We start from the raw sequence: 22,592 nt of genomic DNA, 5'->3' as shown, positions 1-22,592 counted from the left end.
TAGTTACCCTTATGTGATCATTATACATTGCATGCATATATTGAAATACCATATATAACCCATAAATATGTACAATGATTATGTATCAATCAAAAATTTTTAACAAGAAAGTATTACTAGAAAAAATTAAATTTTGTGCATGGCAAACAAAAAGGCCATAAGCCAAACTCAATGACATATGGAGAAAATATCTGGATAAACCCCGTGTACACACACCCCTGCGTAAGAGTTTTTCCATCTCTTTCATCCTTGACAATTCGACATGAAAACTGTTATCTCCTTGTTTCCCTCCTCCTGCCCATTATATTTGATGTTGAACATTTTTCAAATATGTATTAGCTATTTCTATTTCTTGCTTTGTAAATAACCTCTTCATGCCCTTTGCCCAAATTTCTTAATTTCCTTCCTGTCCTGTCACAAATGTTTCCAAATTTGATATTTGGAACATACAATCTTATTTACATCAATTTTGGGTTGTCATACACAATTTCATTTTTTTTTTTTTTTAAGAGATGGGCTCTTGCTCTACCACCCAGGCTGGAGGACAGTGGCTTGATCATAATTCACTGTAACCTCAAACTCCTGGGCTCAAGCAATTATATCACTTCAGCCCCTTGAGTAGCCGGGACTACAGGTGTGCACCACCACAGCAGGCTAATTTTTAAACTTTTTTGTAGAGACAGGATCTCCCTATGTTACTCAGGCTAATCTCCAACTTCTGGCCTCAAGTGAATCTCACATCTCAGCCTCCCAAACCAATGGGATTAGAGACGATCTTTAATTTTGATGTACTAGTAATTATCTTCCCATTCTGGTATGTGGTTATATCATTTTAATCATCAAAAAATGATCAATTTAAAACATTTTTCAAAATTTTTAAAGATTGATATATAAGAGATGTACATATTTTCAGTATACATGTGATAATTTAATACATTCACATAATTCAATGTAATTGGGATATCTTTCATCTTAAATATTTGTCTTTTCTTTATGTTAGAAACATTTGAATTATTCCCTTTTCGATAATTTCAGATATACAATAGATTATTGTAAACTATAATCAATTGTAAACTGTGATCAATTTTTAAAATAAAAACTATTTATTTTGGAAACTCCAAGCTCAACTATTAATTTTCTCCCAAACCTAGCAATTATTAACTATAATCCTTCATTAGGTTTCATAATTTATTTTTATTCAAATGTGTAATTCCTTTAATGAGACTACTGTTCTTATAGTTCATTGTATCTATTATTAATTAATGCCCAGTGCTACTGAACCACAAGGGCCTCTACTTTGAAATTCAGCTCTGGTTTATTTTTGGTCCATGGATTACTTGTATGTTTTGATATTTAAATATATATGTGGGTAATTAGTTATCTTTTGATATCAATAATAATCTGATTAACTTGTGATAAAATAATATTATTTATATGAACCAATTCTTTGGATTTTGTGAGATTTACCCAATGGCTGAGTTTGTGATCAATGTTAATAAATGTTCTATGTGCTTGGAAATGATGGATATTCTCCAATTATTATGTGTCCACCATATCAGGCTTATTTATTATACTGTTGGTTTGTTAATATACTTTGTAATTTTATCAATTTTGTTTTACTTAGAATGGAATTATTAATCTTTCTAATGAAATATACCATTTATAAATATGTAGTAACACTGAATGGCTCTTGCAGTTAAAAAAGATATTTAGTGACTAATTTGTATGCATATATTTTTTACTTTCAAATACTCTATGTTCATATTAGTTATATCTCTTATAAATAGAATATAACTTGGTCTTTTTTGAAACTAGATGTTCAATGAGTCTTTAATTAGAGAGTAAGACCATTTATAGTAATTGTGTTTACTAATATATTCATGTTCATGTCTGTAACATTTTTCCCTATACCAGCTTGGTTGTTATGCATTCTATTATTTAGTGGCAATCCTAGGTATTGGATCACAAATACCTAACAACACAAAGTCTAAAGTTATCAATCCTCTTTTTCCAAACAATACAGACTTTAGCCTGATTTAACTCCGATTACTCATCTCTTATACCCATGTACAAGCTTCCTATGATTATAGTGATATCCTGGATTTTTTAACCCTAGAAATTAATTAGTTACTAATTTGAACAGTGTTTGTCTAGATTTACAAATACAGTTGACCCCTGAACAGCACAGAACTTCTTGGGTCCACTTATATATGGATTTTCTTCTACCCCTGCCACCCCTGAGATTGCAAGACCAACCCCTTCTCTTCCTCCTCAGCCTATTCAATATGAAGGCGATGAGGATGCAGACCTTTATGATGATCCATTTCCACTTAATGAATACTAAAATAATTTTCCTTTATGATTCTCTTAATAACATTTTCTTTTCTCTAGCTTAATTGTAAGAATATAGTATATGATACATGTAACATACAAAATATGTGTTAATTGGTTGTTTATGTTTATCAATAAGGCTTCCAGTCAACAGTAAGCTATTAGTAGTTAAGTTTGGAGGAAGTTAAAAGATATATGCAGATTTTCAGCTGCATGGAATGGAGTCAACATGCCTAATTCCTGAGTTCAAGGGTCAAGTGTACATTCTTTGCTCTGTTTCTTTTTGTAGCTCACGCTTCCCTCTTGGATCATTTATTTCTTCATGAAGAACATTTCATAAATATTCTGGGCATTTATTCTACAAATGTGAAAAGGCCTTTCAGAGATTCTTTTTGCTCTTGAAAGTCTTCAGAAAATAACTTTTTACTTTTCTTAAAAAATGATTGCACAGGATACAGAGTTCTAGAGTAAGCCCACTTCAAAAGTGTCATTCCACTGTCTTCTAGCTTGCATTGTTTCTGGTAAGAAATCAGGTATTTGGGCAATCTATTTGTCTCGGATGCTTCTCTGTTTGACTTTTTTTTTTTTATTCTGTAGGATAAAAAAATTTAAAACATTTATAATCTTTTAGAATTTAAAAAATTTCTTTTGAGGAATTCTTAAACCTGTCGTTATAAAGTCTAATTCCTCAGAATTTTCAGCTATACTTTCTGAAAACTGCCTTTCTTTCTCTAGTTCCTTTTTGCAAAGTCCTTTGACAAACCTGACAAAAACAAGAAATGGGGAAAGGATTCCCTATTTAATAAACGGTGCTGGGAAAACTGGCTAGCCATATGTAGAAAGCTGAAACGGGATCTCTTCCTTACACCTTATACAAAAATTAATTCAAGATGGATTAAAGACTTAAACGTTAAACCTAAAACCATAAAAACCCTAGAAGAAAACCTAGGCAATACCATTCAGGACATAGGCATGGGCAAGGACTTTATGACTAAAACACCAAAAGCAATGGCAACAAAAGACAAATTGACAAATGGGATCTAATTAAACTAAAGCAAAAGAAACTACCATCAGAGCGAACAGGCAACCTACAGAATGGGAGAAAATTTTTGCCATCTACCCATCTGACAAAGGGCTAAGATTCATAATCTACAAAGAAACAAATTTACAAGAAAAAAATTGAAGCAGCATCCATCAGATATTGTCACATATCTGTGAGGTTAAAGGTTACTCTCTCCTTCAGACTCCCATAACCTTCTCTCTCTGGGCTGTATTCTGTGTAACTTGTTTAATTCTATATTTCACTTATGCTACCTTAAATCATGACTAATCTTCTATTTAATCTATTCACTGCATTATTCACTTAGATTATTATATGTTTCTTTTCTTTCTTTTTTTTTTTTTTTGTCTGTGTGGGGAGGTGGGGGTGGGTCTCACCAAGTTGCCCAGCCTGGTCTCGAACTCCTGGGCTCAAGTGATTCTCCTACCTCAGCTTCCCAAGTAGCTGGGAAGACAGGTGTGTGCTACCATGCCTGGCTTAAAAGTTTCATTTTGTGAAGTTCCTTTTCAAATCTGCCTGGTTAATTCTGATAGTCTCTTTTGATTTAAACATTCCAAAAATATTCTTTATACATACACGGTATCCTGTATCTAATAATTCCAAAATTGTGAATTTAACTCCACTGTTGTGTCTGCTGCCCTTCTGTTTTCATGTCAATTTTTTTCTCCATGTAACTATGAATTTTCCATTTAGAGGCCACATTGCTTGAGCTTTTATCTCTGTGAATTCTTTGAGGCTTGAGGAGGAAGCTCCTTGATCCAAAGATGATTTAAATTTGCCACTTCCACATTTAAAATTGGTGCCATACAGGTAATATGAATTACAGGTGTAAATCCTATGAGGATGTCAGTAATTCATATACACAAGTGTAGTTATTTATTTTTCCTCTTGTCTCATCTATTACCCAAGTTGAGAAAGTCAAGTATGTCCTCTATCTCACTGTGTGTAGGTTTTGTTTTTCCCATATAGTTCAAGTACCGCAGATGGTATCTCAGGGGTTCTGTTTTACACAGAATCCTCACTCACCCCACTGAACCAAGGCCCTGAGCTTATTAAAAGACAGCTCCAGGCTAGATGAGGTTGGTTGCTCACTCTCGAAAATGCATGTACTTGCCTAGTCTTATAGATTTGAACTTTCTCAGAGAAATTCTCTTGGTGTCCCACCAACTCAACCATACACTAAAAAGTCCCTTAAGGTCAGGCATGGTTGCTCATATCTGCAATCCTTGTAGTTTTTGGGGGCCAAGTTGGGAAGATCATTCGAGCCCAGGAGTTGGAGACCAGAATAAGCAACATGCCGAGATCCTGACTCTACCAAAAAAAAAATTAGCTGGGCATAGTGGTAAGTGCCTGCAGTCCCACGTACTCAGAAGGCTGAGGCTGGAGGATCACTTGAGCCCAGGAGTTCATGGATGCAGTGAGCTGTGTTCATGCTACTGTACTCTAGCCTAGGCAACAGTGAGACCCTGTCCAAAAAAAAAAAAAAAAAAAAAAAAAAAAAAAAAAAAAAATCCCTGAATACTTCCCTGAGTTTTGGATGTACTATACTAGGAAAGATGTAATTGAATATTTATTCTACCATATTATTAAAATATGGAAGAGCTAACTTGGTTCTGCAGTCCGACAATGTAAAAAAGCCCTGCACATATTACATGCATCATTAATACATAGTGAATGTTCCTGAGTGAATAATATAGTGACTATTTCCTTATAAAGGGCTTCTTATAAAGATTTCTGTACGTTGCTTTACACCATATTATATGAACCATTTTTGGGAGAGAGTGAAATTATCTGAGCTGAACCTTCACTCTACTGCTGATACATATGCATTATGTAACAGTTAAATAGCACATTCCAGCATATTGTAATTGATGGTCCAAACAGCTAGCTCAACTACATTTAAATCACCCTAGCCCATTCTCTTCAGATGACGACGATCACTACCTCGAGAAAAGTATCAGTCATCTTAAATTTTTATATCTTAGTTGGACTCAGTGTTTTCACATGGATTTAAAACAAGTTATAGAGCAATAGATATCATGACCTGCTTGAAGTTCAAGTATATGAACCAGATTCATTTTTTTTTTTTTTTTTTTTTTTTTTGGGACGGAGTCTTGCTCTGTCACCCAGGCTGGAGTGCAGTGGCCGGATCTCTGCTCACTGCAAGCTCCGCCTCCTGGGTTCACGCCATTCTCCTGCCTCAGCCTCCCGAGTAGCTGGGACTACAGGCGCCCGCCACCTCGCCTGGCTAGTATTTTTTGTATTTTTTAGTAGAGACGGGGTTTCACCGTGTTAGCCAGGATGGTCTCGATCTCCTGACCTCGTGATCCGCCCGTCTCGGCCTCCCAAAGTGCTGGGATTACAGGCTTGAGCCACTGCGCCCGGCCACCAGATTCATTTTTTAAATTCCCACAGAATTATAAGGGTGGTCAGCAAGAGGTATGTTTATGATGTCAGTTAAATATGAAAGTCACAAAAACAAAAGTCTATGTTTCAGATGTGTTTTTGCTCAGAGACCAAAACACAGACTATGAGCATTTAGAATACTTTCAGCATAGGGAGAAAACTTTAGTAGATTTTAGTCCAGAAAAACAATATATTCATTATATTACACTCTAACATAGATGCACCTACACATGAATTTTACTAGCAAATTCTTATGTAATAAATACTCATTGGAAAATCAGTCATCTGTTAAGCTCTCTTGCATATGCCCACAATATTACTAAGATACATATTTTCCTAGACTTCCAGAAGATACCACATTATGTAAATCATAACTGATCTATAGACTAACGACTTGAAAGAAATTGGATGTCATCTAAAATAAATTGGCTGCAGACAAACTAATAAGTTAAAAAGATGCCTCTTATTGCATCACTTCTTATTCTCTTAAGGATGCTGTCATTACTGTCAAAGCCCTAGTAAGCATGAAACAATATGTTACATAATTTTTACCTCAAAAAACCATTTTAACTCTTGAAGAGCATCTTGACTTAAAGATCATGACTGCCTTTGTTCTACTGCCTTTCTTACCAAGTTTTATTGTCTACTACTAACAATAAACCACAATAATTAAAGGTCTAAAGTTTTACCTGGAATACCTTATTGAAAAGATGGAAAATCAGATGAGAAAGTACCTGTTAATTTCTGTATATCATGAACACATACAAATTAGGTGAAGTGAGTGTGGGGCCTTCATGGGGTCACTGTATCTTGCTAAGTAGGGAGATGTTGCCTTCACTTCTCCTTTTGCCCTCCCATCACATGGCTTTGAGAACTTTTTTTTCTGTATCGGTTAATGTGGATGGAAACATTAACTTATTCGAGGTTTCACCCCAGATCGGAAGACAAGATGTGAGTGAGCTCAGAATGAATCAGAGACATCAGGTCACACACAGGCGGTCACCCTTTACCCTTGATATTGCATTGCTTGACAGTCACAATTATACTTATAGGTTATCAAGCAATGGCAAGTGGGAGAAAGGTGACTTTATATTTCATTCCTTTCTTGGAACAAACATCTTCAGGTGTTCGTGGATTCTGTCTACTTTCACCGTTGGTATTCCCTTCTGACACCTAGGGTGTCTATTCTTTCTTGCAGGTTTTTAATTTTGTATGAATCTAGGCAAAAATCATTTAGGTTTATTTCAAAAGTCCTCTTAGAAGGGGAGAGGAGAGCCAGAAATAGGAATATGTTCTCCAACATATTGTGCAAAATTGATGTTTCTAATTGGTCATGTTGTGCGTCATTATATTACTGCCTTCTGCTTATATCACACTCTGTAATGTCAAAGTACTTTTGCCTCATTTGGTTCTCACATCAACCCTGTGAAGTAAGCAAAATAGGTATTATTTCTCTTATTTTACAAATGAGAACTAGACCAGGGTATCCTAGCTCCTTGTATAATGACTTTCTACCATTCTGCTAAGACTCACAAAGGCCTACATTCTTAAGGCTTTGAATGATTGCCAAGATTTCCTGGCTCCTTTATCTGCTACCCTAATTTTTGCCTACTATTGATGCTCTGTGGAGAAGCAGTGACTATACTCCTTCATTAGTATTGATGACAGGATATTTGATAGTATATTTCACTGAACCTCCATGATGTATTTTCCAACTTACTTAAAGAAGGAAATAGTAATAATCTTAAAAATGAAACTTAAGAATGGAAAATAGCTGAAAATGCATTATCCCCCTGTTGTCAATGAAAAGCTTCCCAAAATATATTTGAGAAAAAAAATTTAAAAATTTAAGAAGTAAAAAGAAATCATATAGTCTATTTGTGGTGATTAGTTTTTGTGACTCAATCATGATAATAGCTTCTGAAGTACTTGGAATTACATGAAGTCCACGAGGCCTTAAAAACATTAAATTTTTTGTTATGGGGGAAGAGAGTCAGGAAAACTTGGTTCAAAATAACAAATAAATAGGTACATAAAATAAGATTATGCTCAGAGATCCTTTGACAGCCTAATACTGAAATAATCTTAAGCATGAACTTTTAAATTATGATGGTTTTTATATCTAGCAATAGAGATTCTGAATCCTTATTTTGGCCATTGGGAATAACGTACAATATTTTAAGAAATTATTAAAATCATTCATCAACTGCTCCAACATCTGACAGATATGTTGTAGGCAAGAAAAAAAATGAAAAGTATATTTCATAGTACTGAGTAATAATAAATCACTATTGACAATTATCATTAGATATATCAAATGTAAATAACTAGCAAGCTTTTAAAAACAAGAAAATATTTTTTATGGTGAGTTAAAGTATTATTTGACACACACAAATATACACACACATACACACACATGCATGTCAAAGCCAGTGAAATCTGAGTAAGGCCTGTAAATTGTATCAATGTTAGTTACCTGACTTTGATATTATACTAGAATAACATAAACTGTTACCATCATGGGAAACTAAGTAAAGACCTCTGTACTATTTTTGCAAATTTCTGCGAGTTTATAATGTTTTCTCAAAAACAGTATTTTAAAAAATAATTGTAGGCTTGAAGAATCGGTAGGTATTTATAAGACTGGTTGTAATTCAAGTAGATTTCGGTCAGAACACAAATAATATTGACAATAAAATAACATCAAAATAAATAAAACTCAAGTGGTCAATCTATTACTTTAGAAGTGTTTTCGTACCTGTCATTTTGCCTCTTTCTTATCCTTCCCTGCCTAGATCTTTGATATATTTTCTCTCCTTTTATCTGCCCCAGTCTAGGAAAATAGCTTATTCATTGTTAACTAAAAGAACACAAAAAATTATGCTGGTCCATGTTTAAAGGAATGAATAAGTAGCTTGGTTTACCAGAAAATCTAGTTCTTCACCTCTCTTTGGTTGTCTTCTCAAATATAATGTTGCATGGAATGATGAAGTACAGTAAAAACCTAAGGCAGGGTGATATGGTTTGGCTGTGCCCCCACCCGAGTCTCATCTTGAATTGTAGCTCCCATAATCCCCACGCATCGTCAGAGGGACCAGTGGGAGGTAATTGAATCATGGGGGTGGGTTTTTCCCATGCAGTTCTTGTGATAGTAAGTCTTATGAGAGCTGATGTTTTATAAAGGGCAGTTTCCCTTTACATGCTCTCCTGTCTGCTGCCATGTAAGACATGCCTTTGCTCCTCCTCACCTTCTGCCATGATTGTGAGGCCTCCCCACGCATATGGAACTATGAGTCTATTAAACCTCTTTTTCTTTATAAGTTACCCAATCTCAAGTATGTCTTTATTAGCAGCATGAGAACAGACTAATACAGTAAATTGGTACTGGGTAGTGGGGTGCTGCTATAAAGATATCCAAAACTGTGGAAGTGACTTTGGAACTGTATAACAGGCAGAGGTTTGGAACTTCCTAGAGACTATGAGGGCTAAGAAGACAGGAAGATGTGGGAAAGTTTGAAACTTCCTAGAGACACGTTGAATGGCTTTGACCGAAATGCTCATAGTGATATGAACAATAAAGTTCAATCTCAGGTGGTCTCAGATAAAGATGAGGAACTTGTTGGGAACTGAAGCAAAGGTGACTCTTGTTATGCTTTAACAAAGAGACTGGCATTTTGATCCTGCCCTAGAGATGTATGGAACTTTGAAATTGACAGAGATGATTTAGGGTATCTGGCAGAAGAAATTTCTAAGTGACAAATCATTCAAGAGGAAGCAGAGGATAAAAGTTTGGAAAATTTGCAGTCTAATGATGCAATAGAAAAGAAAAACCCATTTGCTGGGGGGAAATTCAAGCCCACTGCAGAAATTTGCATAAGTAACAAGAAGCCAGATGTTTGGGAACCTCCACCTAAATTTCAGAGGATGTATGGAAACGCCTGGATGCCCAGACTAAAGTTTGCTGCAGGGGAGGAACCCTCATGGAGAACCTCTACTAGGGCAGTGCAGAGGGGAAATGTGGGGTGGGAGCCCCCCCCTACAAGAAGGTCCCCACTGAGGCACTGCCTAGTGGAGCTGTAAGAAGAGGGCCACTGTCCTCCAGACCCCAGAATGGTAGATACACTGACAGCTTGGTAGATACACTGACAGCTTGCACCATTTGCCAGGAAAAGCTGCAGACACTCAATGCCAGCCTGTGAGAGCCTCCAGGAGGGGGGCTGTACCCTGCAAAGCCACAGGAGTGGAACTGTCCAAGGCCATGGGAGCCCACCTCTTGCATCAGTGTGACCTAGATGTGAGACATGGAGTCAAAGGAGATCATTTTGGAGCTTTAAGATTTGACTGCCCTGCTGGATTTGCGACTTACATGGAATCTGCAGCCCCTTCATTTTGGCCAATTTATCCCATTTGAAATGGCTGTATTTACCTGATGCCTGTACCCCCATTCTATCTAGGAAGTAACTAACTTGCTTTTGAGTTTACAGGCTCATAGGTGGAAGGGACTTGCTTTGTGTCAGATGAGACTTTGGACTGTGGACTTTTGAGTTAATGCTGAAATGAGTTAAGACTTTGGAGGACTGCTGGGAAGGCATAATTGGTTTTGTTTTTTTTTTTTTTTTTTTTTTTTGAACTCTGAACTTTTTATTGGCCTCCTGCTCCCCAAAGGGTACCCTGCTTCTGCTGGCTTAATGCCTCAGAACTTTGGTGTCGTTGGTCTCAGACACCACTTTGCCATCCACTATCCGGCGGGTGGTGGTCTTTTGGATGGTTTGCATGGAGTTGCTGCTGTCCAAGGCATCACCAAGATTGAATTCCTCGCCGTCTTCCAGCAGGCGGCAGTAGGTGGCAATCTCAGCTTCCAGCTTGACCTTGATGTTCAGCAGGGCCTCATACTCCTGGGCCTGTCGCTGTCCCTCTGCCCGGGTCTGTGCCAGCTCTGACTCCAGGTGCAGCAGGATCCCATTGAGCTGCTCCATCTGTAGGGCGTAGCGGGCCTCCACCTCCCTCAGGCTGTTCTCCAAGCTGGCCTTCAGATTTCTCATGGAGTCCAGGTCGATCTCCAAGGACTGGACTGTACGTCTCAGCTCTGTGAGCGTCGTCTCAGCAGCTCCAACCTCGGCGGACTGTGTGGTGACCACTGTGGTGCTCTCCTCAATCTGCTGAGACCAGTACTTGTCTAACTCCTCTCGGTTCTTCCGAGCCAGCTCGTCATATTGGGCCCGGATGTCTGCCATGATCTTGGCGAGGTCCTGAGATTTGGGGGCATCTACCTCCACGGTCAACCCAGAGCTGGCAATCTGGGCTTGTAGGCCTTTTACTTCCTCTTCGTGGTTCTTCTTCATGAAGAGCAGCTCCTCCTTGAGAGCCTCCATCTCTGTCTCCAGCTGCAGTCGAGTGACATTGGTGTCATCAATGACCTTGCGGAGCCCATGGATGTCATTCTCCACAGACTGGCGCATGGCCAGCTCTGTCTCATACTTGACTGTAAAGTCATCAGCAGCAAGACGGGCATTGTCAATCTGCAGAACGATGCGGGCATTGTCCACAGTATTTGCGAAGATCTGAGCCCTCAGGTCCTTGATGATCTTGAAGTAATGGCTCCAGTCTCTGACGTGGGGTCCCTTCTTCTCCAAGTGCTCCCGGATTTTTCTCTCCAGCCTCCGGTTCTCGGTCTCCAGGCTCCTCACTCTGTCCAGGTAAGAGGCCAGGCGGTCGTTCAGGCTTTGCATGGTCTCCTTCTCGTTCTGGATGCCTCCCATTCCTGCCAGACCCCCGGCCATCCCTGAGGCCAGGCCCCCGGACCCCATGCCGCCCCGGAAGCTGGTGGAGTGGGACACGGAGATCCGGGAACCAGAGCCCCCGGTGCCTGCATAGACACTGGCCGCGCTGCTGACCGGCCGGGCGCCCTAGCTGGGCGCCTGGACAGAGCCCAGGGACCGGTAGTTGGTAGAGAAGGTGGAGCGAGTGGTGAAGCTCATGCTGTATGGGAGGAAAGAGAGACGACAGGACTCAGGCTTTGCCGACCGGCATAATTGGTTTTGAAATGTGAGGACATGAGACTTGGGAGGGGCCAGGGACAGAATGATATGGTTTGGCTGTGCCCCCACCCAAATCTCATCTTGAATTGTAGTTGCCATAATCCTCACGCATCGTGGGAGGGACCCATGGGGAGGTAATTGAATCATGGGGGTGGGTTTTTTCCCATGCTGTTCTCGTGATGGTGAATAAGTCTCATGAGAGCTGATGGTTGTATAAAGGGCAGTTTCCCTGCACATACTCTCTTGCCTGTTGCCATGTAAGACTTGCCTTTGCTCCACCTCACCTCTGCCATGATTGTGAGGTCTTCCCAGCCATTTGGAACTGTGAGTCCATTGAACCTCCTTTTCTTTATAAATTACCCAGTCTTAGGTATGTCTTTATTGGCAGCATAAGAACAGACTAATGCACAGGGTTTATGTATGTATATATGTTTATGGTTCTGACCAAGACACTAAGCACCTCCTTACTAACATTTCTTCTCATTTGTATCTTGGGGATCAACAACAAGGTCATAGGGTATGAGAGCTCCCTGTTGACGAAATATACTAATCATAACAATGAAATGCAACCCCTTGTCTTGGCTCCCTGGTTAGTACTCCAGATTTACCCTGCCATGCTTTTTGGTTCCTTTTTTTTTCTTTAAATGATTAGTTTTTGGTGTGGTACTTGAGCTTGTTTCTATGAAAAAAGATTGCCCATGTCTGTCTGTGGCCCCTAGTTATGCCATGATTTTCCTTCTACATTGGGTCTACTAGGACTTTCAAATCCTGCGCTTCAAGCTTTCTCACTCTATCAGAGGGTTCTTTTAGTCTTCTGAGACTTAGATCCACTAGTTTTTACTCCATGTGGTTGGAGCTTTCGGAGCAGCCTGTCTCATTTTCCACCACAAATGGAGGACTGGGAAATTGTCTTCTTTACTCCTTGACAATGAAAATACAGAAAGCAGTCATTCTTGCTGATTCACTTTAGGTCTGTTCTCAGTGTGCTGGGAGGCAGTGTTTTCTCACACAAGTGTGAATCTGGAGGACCAAAATCTTCTTTGAAATTGGAGGGGTCAATGTGGTGCTCGTTTTTTCTTCTTTTTTTGGACATCTGTCTGCCTTACTGAGTTAAGTATTACCTCTGATATCAGAAAATAAAAATATGACACTTTCTCTTTAAGTAAGGAATGAACTGTCAGAAATGCTGTTTTCATTTTCCTGGAAAATACCAAAGTACCACTTAAGAAATTTTTTTTTTTTTTTTGAGACGGAGTCTTGCTCTGTCGCCCGGGCTGGAGTGCAGTGGCCGGATCTCAGCTCACTGCAAGCTCCACCTCCTGGGTTTACGGCATTCTCGTGCCTCAGCCTCCCGAGTAGCTGGGACTGTAGCCCCGCCACCTCGCCCGGCTAGTTTTTTGTATTTTTAGTAGAGACGGGGTTTCACCGGGTTAGCCAGGATGGTCTCGATCTCCTGACCTCGTGATCCACCTGTCTCGGCCTCCCAAAGTGCTGGGATTACAGGCTTGAGCCACCGCGCCCGGCCAAGGCATATTTTAGTTAACAATATTAATTCTCTTTTTCTTCCCTCCTTCCTTTCTCAAGTCCAAATAATTCACATACTATGTAGTGAGCATTTCTGGGGCATGGGGCACACAAAGCTGAATAATGCAGGGCGGTGGTGCTCACTGTCTTGGCGGGGAATATTCTGAGTAAAGGATTAACAAAACCTTTTTTTCCTCATGTTTGGAAAAATTACTTTGGTTTAACTTTCTAGCTCTGGTCTCCCTGATATCTGATAAATGTGAGATGTCAGACACTAAGCAATGCTGCTTACACTAAAAATGAACCCTGGTTGGTAAATTACCATGAACTGGGAGATCTGTGACCAGGACTATAAATAAATGATGGGGAGTCTTAGCATTGGGCCTCTGAGGTTAGACCCCTAGAAATGGAGTGTGGCCTTCTTTGCATGGCGTTGGAAGTTATATTCATAGGCTATTGCAAAAAATATTGCTCTTATGAGCATGGGCTTTTAAGGTAAAGTGACTGTCATACCCCCCTCCACCATATGGCTCATTCTTTACAACTGTGGTGTCACTTGGGAGGCAGTGAGACAGGGGAGGAGCAGAAAATTGTTCCGGGACTGCTGGTGACTCTTGGTGAAGATACAAACCAGATACTACCCTATTAGCACATCAATTCTATCCTAGAGGGATAGAATAATTACCTCAAGTGGCCTAGTGAGTTCCATGAATTTGACTGACTAATGGAACCTAAGACCACTGACAGGGGCAATGCTGCAAAGCTTATGCAAATAATCACCAAGTATTGTGGTGCATGTTAATTGAGGTTTATATACAAGGTGTTATAAGAATTTCTGCTCCAGTTGTTCTGGTTTGGGATTGGTGCTTGTGAAAATGTACAGTATGCAATCTAAGCAGCTTCCTCCTCCTTACACCTGAACTGATTTTCCTATAATTTCACATCATCATAATTAAAAGAAAATTTTATAATTAGAATGCAGTAAAGCATAAAATATGAAGCGTACACTGAGCGTATATGCTAAGAGACTAGAAAAGATCTATAAAGGGAATGAAAGAAATAATGAGCTGTATCAAATTATAATTTTGATTTTTGGGGTCTATTTCTTTCCATATATATGTTTTTTGAAATGTACACTGAAATTGATCTCATGTAAATATTTCTGAAGTAACAAAGCAAGGCACCAGCAGGGCAGAATGGAAACAGACCACGTTTCAACTTCATCTATACTCCTGTATATAGGTAAAATCCAATTTTATGAATATTATTATAAAGACCTTCTTAACTATACCTAATAAGACTACTTCCATCTTCTGACTCATAATCAATTTATTTTTCTGAAGCATTCATTCAGTAAATATCTATCAAGTACCAACTACCTGCTAAGAATGTGATTATTCACTAAGGATTCAACAGTGAGAAAAAAAGACATGGTATGACATAGTTTCAATAAATTCTGTTGGCCAGAAAATCCTGAATCATAGACAATAATTTACAAGTCTATGTTTGTGTAACAATGAATATATTTAATGAATCTACTTTTATTAAAATATTCAAATAAAGATAGCATTCAATACTTGTAAAATAGGCCAAAAATACTTGTCTTGCTCAAAATCTGTTAATGATTGACTGATGGAGAAAGATGATATTATGAATGTCTGATTTCACTCTGCTCAGGGCTGTTTCCTGATCATAAGTAAACTGTGAAAACACTTCTGAAAATGGGAGCCTTCCTTCCCAGGGAGTAAGGGTTGACAATACCTGTTTGACTGAAATACAGGTAAACAATGGCCATGAAATTCTGATCCCAGGGCTCCTTGGTGTTACTAAGTTTCTTCTGCAATACACTTCAGGGTGTGAGGTGGGTGGAGCTTTGTGCCAGGGTTATTCTGCACTCCGCACTCTGCACAGGGGGTGCTGAGTACAGATAAGCAGGGCTAACACCATGTATTCACCGAGCCTTCATGTTACCATTTCAAATTACCTACACCAAGCAACCACAGACTCATCTGTTTACTGACAGTTATTCCTGGTTCTTTTTGCAGAGTTCATCAGGGCCATTTCCACACACATTGGGAGACTATCAACATTACGCAAGTACTAAACCAAAAATTAAAGAATGCTTCCCCTTCAAAACATATAATGTATTGTAATCCCTAATGATCAATTCAATATTTTAGCATACACACCATATTTCATTTAGAAATAACTTATGGGATGGGTTTTTATGATGATGGTATTTGCAAGAGCTTATGAACAGGAATCGCCAAATATTTTCTGCAATGGGCCAAGTAGTAAATATTTTAGGCTTTATGGGGACACATGCAGTCTCTGATATGTCTCCTTTTCCCTTTCTTCTTCTTCTTTTTTTTTTAACCCTTTGAAAACATGAAAACTGCTCTCAGGTAGAGGCTCACTGGGTAGATTTGACCCCCAGTCTGTAGTCTGCCAATCTCTAATTTCCAGGCATAAAGGATACACATGATAAAGATGATCATAGCCATTTATGTCATCTTGGGAACCAAAAAACACATGCTTCTACCTTTTCTACCTCCACTCGCTATGATTTTATATTGATACTGAATTCTGTTTTATGTAAATCAATAAACTCAATAAATATAATGAATCATTCATATCTACTGAAATAATTTCCATTTGAAAGAATACTTAACATAATTTGCAATTTAGACATCAAATCAATTAAGGTTGTAAGAATCACTTATCTTTTACTTGTCAGGCAGTTTCACTTAGGTTCTCATATTTAATTTCATTTGATCTCTCTAATAGTCTTGTATTACATGTATTTTTATCCCCACCTTATAGGTAGGAAAATGGAAATTCTTGCAGGTTAAGTGACTTTGCTAAAGTAATACAGCTATCTTACTTTGAAAGAACTTAAACCCAGATCTTCTGAAACCAAGTCCTAGAGCTTAACAGTAAATGAAAAATACATTTAAACAAGAACATGCAAACATCCTCAGGTACACACGGACTTAGTGCCAGAACAAAGTAACGATGATTTGAGATCTTTCCTGAGACAACTGCTCAGAAGTCACATCTTTGAAGCTATCTGGATCAGTGTTCACAGGTTCCTTCGAACAGGACACCATAATTATTAGGTTTCCTAAGTGAGAAAGCCAAACAAATCCACGCAAGAATGATATTGTTACTAATGAAATTAGTGCCAATTCGAGCACCCCTCTCCTCTTTAGTGCAATGACTTTAAATCTGTACAGACATAAAATGCAAACAAACAATAAAAGTCAAATCAAGCAAATTGATTTCCTAATGAATTTTCAGCACACAGGGTTTATACAATGAATGAAAATAATATTTGAGAACAGCTTCAGTCACACTCAAAGTCATGTTGAAAGAGGATTCAGAAGTGTGAGATCAGTAAAAACGGAAGCCAGAAAATCAACAAGGATGGCAACGTGACAGTGGCTTTAAATGAGAATGGTTTGTCAATAAAATGATTCTAAATGGCCCTTGGAAAAACCGATAAAGATTTTTATAAACTTAGTCTGCTTACGACCCTACTAAAATTCAAATTTCATAATATTACAGAAAACCTACAACTTTAAACATGATTCATTTTTGTCTGATACAAGAATGACTATATCTGCATGCTCTATTAGGTAATAAACTACATGAATTTTCATACATTTACTTTTATTATTGCAAATAAAGCACCATCTGCGAGGTTTATAACAAGACTCTGGCCTCAACTTAAACAGATTCATTTTTAATGTTTTCTCCCCACAACGCCCATTTATCCCATTAAGAGTCCCTCCTGCACTGCCTCTCCAAATTGGGCAAGTCGTAGATTAAATAAGAGAATAAGGAAATTGCTCCCCTCTCTTGAGAGGGCAGAAATGGTGACAGCGATGGAGTCACTGACAAATGCAGAATTGGTTTGTTACCTTGACCTCTAACGTATATTCTATGCAAGTCCCTTTCCATATCCTCAACAACTTTCTCAAGTCACTAGAAGTCACAAGCTGTTTACACCAAAATCGTTATTAAAGTGATAGTCCCCCATGAATATGATAATAGAAAATCTCAGGGTCTGAATTGCAATCTCAGCATCAGTAAGATTTCCCTTGAAGTATCCATGCAGTTTCCTAAGTTTAGAAATAAGGATCTCATTTCCTTGGTTGACCTGTTTTGGCTAGCTGTGATATCACACTTAGAGACACAGGGGCAGTCCATGGCTCGAAGCCATTATGTTTGCTTTTCTTCATTAATGTCAGACATTGGGACATAGAGAAAATCCTTTTTATCCCCAAGAGAAGAAGCGTGTTCACAGACAGTACTGGACGACACTTAAGAACTAGAGTTGGCCGGACACCGTGGCTGACGCCTGTAATCCCAGCACTTTGGGAGGCCGAGGCAGGCGGATCATGAAGTCAGGAGATCGAGACCATCCTGGTTAACACGGTGAAACCCCATCTCTACTAAAATACAAAAAATTAGCCAGGAGTGGTGGCAGGCGCCTGTACTCCCAGCTACTCGGGAGGCTGAGGCAGGAGAATGGCATGAACCCGGGAGGCGGAGCTTGCAGTGAGCCAAGATCATGTACTCCAGCCTGGGTGACAAAGTGAGACTCCATCTCAAAAAAAAAAAAAGAACTAGAGTTGTATTCCTTCTTACTGTAGTATCTAAACATCATAAAATATAAAAGAAAAAATTATGTGTTAATGCCACTAAAGTTAGCATTTGAGCATTCATATTGATTCACCTGTCCAGAGTCATAAAACAAGACAAAAGAAAACAACTGTATTAATACTTAAACATTATATGCTAAAGCATTTATTTCTAGTATTCTCATTCTCCTTCCTATGGAGTAGTTTGGGAAAATGTAGCAGTTATGAACAATACTTGCAGAAATGGAAAACCCTTATGGCAAATTAACTAACAATCTCTCAGAAGTGAGAATTTGACAACCCCAGTCTATTTACCACCCCCGCCACACCCTTTATCAACAGATTATCATTCCCTTAGGTTACAGATCACTGAGATCACCAAATTGTCTCCTCCCAACATCAAAATCACTTCAGTGCCCACCACAGGGATGGCAGGTGGAGAACCAGGAAGTCCATCACAGGTCAGTTATTCATGAATCACAATGAGTTAAAGAACTTGGTGAAGGGTAGAAAAGAGATTTAAATTGATCAGTCAAGAGACATTGTTGGACTTTGTTTCGTCTGATAGTCATCTGTCAATAGCTCAGACAATCATGAAACTGTGTCCTTTTCAAAGGGAGAAAAATGAAATGACTTGGCAAAACTTTTCTTTTCCTCTCCCTCTGCCACTTTAAAATGGAAGAATTCTGAATCCTTGCTGTTAACCAAATGGCATTTACAGCTCTCAGTTGGCATGGGGTAGCTGAGAATCTAAAAGGAGGAATGCTTATTCCTTTTCCATTTCCATGGAAACCAATCACCAACTGGTGAAAACAAGGTAGATCAAATTTTTGAATAAGAATGTTGAAATAATCACTGTTTTAAAACTTTTCTCTTGCATCAGGATGAGAGCATAGTCTAATCTCCAAAAACACACAGAGATGTCTGTGTGGATAAATAATTCACTGCTGCTTTATTGTTGCAACTCTTCTTCATAATCACGATAATTACTGTATCCTAGTGAGGTTTTCTGATCATTCACTGAACGACAAATTGCTATAAATCCAATAAATAAATTACATTTGAAAATGGGAAAATTCCAAACCCCTGAAATCCATTCAAAATGTATTATCATGTTCCGCTTCTACATCCTCCTAGCAAATGTATGAGGAAAGAAAGTATGATTTTCAGAGAAGGAAGAGACTGTGATCTGTTTTTGCAAAAAAGATGTGGAGGAGTATTCAATTTTTTGAAACTCTACCATGAAAATCAGGCTTTAAATAGACTATTTAAATGACCAATTATTACAAAGCAGAAATAATCTTCATAGCTCTTAAAACCATTCAGCCTTTCCAAGAGAATTTGAATGGCCCCCTTTCATTAAAAAAAAAAAAAAGAAAAAGAAAAATCCAGGTATTACTTTTGACTGTTTGCACACTTAAAATACAAACATCCTAATAATTTCCCACAAAGGAGTAACAGGATGAAAAAATGTCAATAATTTATTTAGCTTGGAGCTCTCTTACTAGGCTATTACCAGCCTTTCCTGATGACTAAAACCTCTAAATTAGCTCTAATACCATGAGTTATTACAAAGGGTTGCACTGCGTACACAATTCCAAACATTCAGAATGCATCATCTGTAATGCTCACAGAAAACTGCTGGTAGCTTTTTTCTTCCCCCACTGTTTTACACACAGAAGATAATTAAGTCTCCCAGTGGTAAGAAGACTTGCCCTAAGTTATTCCGACAACCTTTGAGCTTCTTTCCCCATATCAGACTTTCACAATCGTCCTGCACAGGCACGTTTCCATGTTTCTAGCTTGTAACCCCAATTCAAAAATATCATCACATTTACTTCCCATCTCATTAATTCTAATCTCCTCATATTAGTAAAAGATAAATCAGCGTGGAAATGTCTGACTTCAAATACTACCACGGATACATGCCAACTCATTTACTATTCTTATTTCCGATTTTTAAAATCTCAAGTTGTTAAAACTATAGCCAAATTCTACATCTGAAGTTGTTCTTAAGTTGGTCTAATTATATCTGATTTGTTTCCTCATTTCTGCTTATGCTATTTAAGAGGCTTAACCTTATATTTATTAACAATTATATGGTTAATAAGACTATAATAACAAGAAAGTTGACAACATTTTTTAAGCCACCTTCTTTTATTTTAAAAAAAGTGTCCCTAATTATAATTAGTTAGGCATACATGTGTGTGATGAGACACAGAGAGAGACAGAAAGACTGATTTTGGCTAAAATTCAAATATTTCAAGGGATTATTTCAAAAGTTTCATTAATCAGGCTGGGCACAGTGGCTCACACCTGTAATTCCAGCACTTTGGGAGACTGAGATGGGTGGATTGCTTGAGCCCAGGAGTTCAAGACCAGCCTAGGCAACATGGTGAAGCACTGTCTCTACTAAAAATATGAAAATTAGCCAGTCTCATAACTCAGACTCAAAATAAATACATACATAAAATAAAATGTTTTATTAATCAATAATTACATGTGCATGGCCCATTTTCATTTTTTCAGCCTAAAATGTCTTAGTGAACACATTTTGTAAAGCTTATACCACTGATTTACCTCCTATAAGCAAGGCCAGGACACGACATCTGAAAGAAAAACAAAAACCTGCAAATCAAAGGTTAATTCACAATTTCCTTTCAGATAACTAAGAATAAGAATTAGTCAGTATTAATGAAAACAGCCCCAGGTAACTTGCAACATTTTCTTTCCATGAAAATTGCAGTCTTTTTTTCAGAGCCTAAATGGAAGCCTGTCTTTTAATATCTGTAAATACCTCGAAAATGCAATTTTTTTTTTTTTTTTATGAGACGGAGTCTCGCTCTGTAGCCCAGGCTGGAGTGCAGTGGTGCGATCTCGGCTCACTGCAAGCTCCGCCTCCCAGGTTCATGCCATTCTCATGCCTCAGCCTCCTGAATAGCTAGGACTACAGGCGCCCACCAACACGCCGGCTAATGTTTTGTATTTTTAGTACAGACGGGGTTTCACCGTGTTCGTCAGGATGATCTCGATCTCCTGACCTCGTGATCCGCCCATCTCGGCCTCCCACAGTGCTGCGATTACAGACGTGAGCCACCGCGTCCAGCCTGAAAATACATTTCTTTACCATCTTTTATCCCTTCCTAGTCTGCCAATCCTTTTGCAATAGGAAATCTTGGGAGATTGGTTGGGATTAAAACCTCAAACTCTTCATCTCACTAGTGCTACAGTTCAATCCCCTTTAAGAGGAGGCACTTGATGGGAAGGAATTACAGGCTGTTGCGATGCATGTTCATCAAAAACATCTGAAGGAACATCACTATGTGATTGTGCTAATACTTTATGTAAGTTTGTACATAAGTAAGTTGGAGGTTTGGTGGGGGTGGAGTGCTTCTTAATTCTAGCTAAGGGAAAATACTCGCAACAAATATTCAGACTACAAACATTCAGTCTACAGTAAAGTTTTTTCCCTTTGCTGAAACTTTTAGGTTTTTAAGAAAGAGTCTTACTTCGTAACCCAGGTTGGCATGCAGTGGCGCGATCTCAGCTCACTGCAACCTCCACTGCCCAGGTTCAAGCGATTCTCCCACCTCAGCCTCTCTACTAGCTGGGATTACAGGCGCATGCCAATATGTCCAGCTAATTTTTGAATTTTTAGTAGAAATGGGGTTTCGTTTACCATGTTGGTCAGACTGGTCTTGAACTTCTGACTTCAAGTGATCTGCTCATCTTGGTCTCACAAAGTACTGGGATTGTAGGTGTGAGCCACCACGGTGCCCGGCCTGAAACTTTTCGTTAAGTCATTTAAGAGAAATAGAAATAAAAGACAAAAATGGCAGTACACTTTTACACAAAAATTTGGAATATCAGAAAAAGACTAAAGTTCATTTAAAACTTATTTCTGCCACTGGTTTTAGGGCTTTTATCCATACAACTTGAATATTTTGCATTTCAGGGCCTTTTTTTCTTTCCCCTTTTTGCTCAAGAAGTGAAAAAGGGGCAATGATCTTGCCACAGGGCAGGGATGTAGTAGAACTCAGCTTCTAAGTAGGTTAAATTAGATTTAATCGTAACACACAAGGTAACATCCTATATATAAGGATCTCCAAGAACTGTAGAATAACAACATGACCACTTATTGGATATCTACTATTCATCAGTCTCTAGCATTAAATGAAATATGCTATTTTCAGATAACTGTAAAAAACATTAGTTGAAACCTTAGCATATTGTAAAAAGGGTTAAGGGGTGAGGCTAAAAAATAGTGAACATATTGGCCAGGCGCGGTGGCTCAAGCCTGTAATCCCAGCACTTTGGGAGGCCGAGACGGGTGGATCACGAGGTCAGGAGATCGAGACCATACTGGCTAACACGGTGAAACCCCGTCTCTACTAAAAAAAATACAAAAAAACTAGCCGGGCGATGTGGCGGGTGCCTGTAGTCCCAGTTACTCGGGAAGCTGAGGCAGGAGAATGGCATAAACCCGGGAGGCGGAGCTTGCAGTGAGCTGAGATCCGGCCACTGCACTCCAGCCCGGGCTACAGAGCGAGACTCTGTCTCAAAAAAAAAAAAAAAAAAAAAAAAAAA

General features: G+C 38.7%; 1 protein-coding gene and 1 pseudogene across 4 annotated transcripts in view; both read right to left on the bottom strand.

The window, feature by feature from the left end:
- The window catches only part of PCSK5 (proprotein convertase subtilisin/kexin type 5), a 475,536-nt gene that overhangs the window by 299,561 nt on the left and 153,383 nt on the right, over positions 1-22,592 (bottom strand). The window lies entirely within an intron of this gene.
- On the bottom strand, positions 10,401-11,775 carry LOC111543364 (annotated as a pseudogene). Its single transcript, XR_002731828.3, has one exon. The product of XR_002731828.3 is annotated as a keratin, type I cytoskeletal 18 pseudogene (transcript).

This window comes from Piliocolobus tephrosceles, chromosome 14 (assembly GCF_002776525.5).
Source record: "Piliocolobus tephrosceles isolate RC106 chromosome 14, ASM277652v3, whole genome shotgun sequence".
Classification (NCBI taxonomy): domain Eukaryota; kingdom Metazoa; phylum Chordata; class Mammalia; order Primates; family Cercopithecidae; genus Piliocolobus; species Piliocolobus tephrosceles.
The sequence above is the reverse complement of the archived record's forward strand: the minus strand, read 5'-3'. Positions and strand labels throughout refer to the sequence as shown.